The sequence below is a fragment of the Citrus clementina genome, unplaced genomic scaffold (genome assembly GCF_000493195.1).
Source record: "Citrus clementina cultivar Clemenules unplaced genomic scaffold, Citrus_clementina_v1.0 scaffold_3, whole genome shotgun sequence".
Lineage (NCBI taxonomy): Eukaryota > Viridiplantae > Streptophyta > Magnoliopsida > Sapindales > Rutaceae > Citrus > Citrus x clementina.
This window is the reverse complement of record NW_006262339.1, coordinates 50,486,995-50,488,384: the sequence shown is the minus strand read 5'-3', so window position 1 is coordinate 50,488,384 and position 1,390 is coordinate 50,486,995.

Sequence of the window (1,390 nt, the reverse complement as noted above, 5' to 3'; positions counted from 1 at the left end):
CATTTCATAGCAGCAGCAGTGGTACTAGACAGCGTTGTCTCCCCTCCAATTTATATTCTAAAATGTGTAAAGTCTGTGCTTAATAATTTTCACATAAATAATTGCATGCTAGTTATTTGGATGAAAAAATTTATATGTTGATTTTCTCATTTTCCAATGAATAAATCGTGTTGATGGAATTATCGATTTTCAGCGAAAAAATTCAAGTTTCATGCATATGCATGGACCACGAGAAAGTGAGAGCGAGAGAAAGAGAGAGAGATTTGATTCTCGATCAAAGCCGTATAAGAAATTGACTGAATATAAATAATTAGGACCATGTGTAATTGTGATATGTCATTCTGTTGACTAGTTTACTCTGGTGAATTCACAACATGAATGCCATTACATTACTGGTGAAAATCCACCGTTGGAATTTACATCCATTTGTCTTTTAAAGATTTTATGCCACTAGTTTACGTATCTATTTACATATTACAATATAATTAAAATTTTATTGCATATATATAATTTTATGTATTAATTACGATCACATCTTATAAAAAAAATCATCAGAAAAATCATACTAATAGCCAATCTTAAAACCATATGATCATACTATAAATTAAATGGTAATATTTCCAAACCGACCCCATTTTTAAAAAAAATATTATAAGAATTCATATTATTTTTAATAATTTTAAATAAAAAGAAAATTTAAACAATTAATCAATCGAATTCTCATTAATTACTTAAAATTTTCTTTCTTTAAACTTTTAAAAAAATAATATCAATTTTTTGAAATAAGGTGGATTTACTGAGAAGTAAATATCCCCTCCCTATTAAATGAATTGATGCCTCCAACTATCAATAAACTTATGCTTATACATATTCGACCGCTCTATTGATCTTGTTAGTTGCTTTTAACTTTAGAAGCAGATGAATATATAGGACAAAAGCTAATCCAACTACGTCAAGAAGGTTAAATATTATTTTTTTAAAAATCATATTTTTAAAGGATTTTTTTTCATAATACTGTACGAATTTCTTACAGTATTGACAATAAGGTTATCATAGACCCTTAAATTTAAAAGATTTAATCTTCAATGTTTATTTGATTTAGTGGTTACATAATAATTACTTAATAAACAATAGGTAATTTTCAAGTTGCTTGTATTATATAAGTTTGTGAATAGAATTTTATTTTTAGTCCATTGATAAATATTTCCTAAATCACTAAAGACATAAAGAAATCAAACATGCGTATGTATATTAATTTAGATCTGTTTATAAGAAATACGTAATTACACTATGTAATCTTTCAATAACACATGTCAATAGTGATCTCTTTTGTCAATAATAATGGAACAAATACAATTTTAATTTTTTTTTTATTTTCTTGTTATGTTAA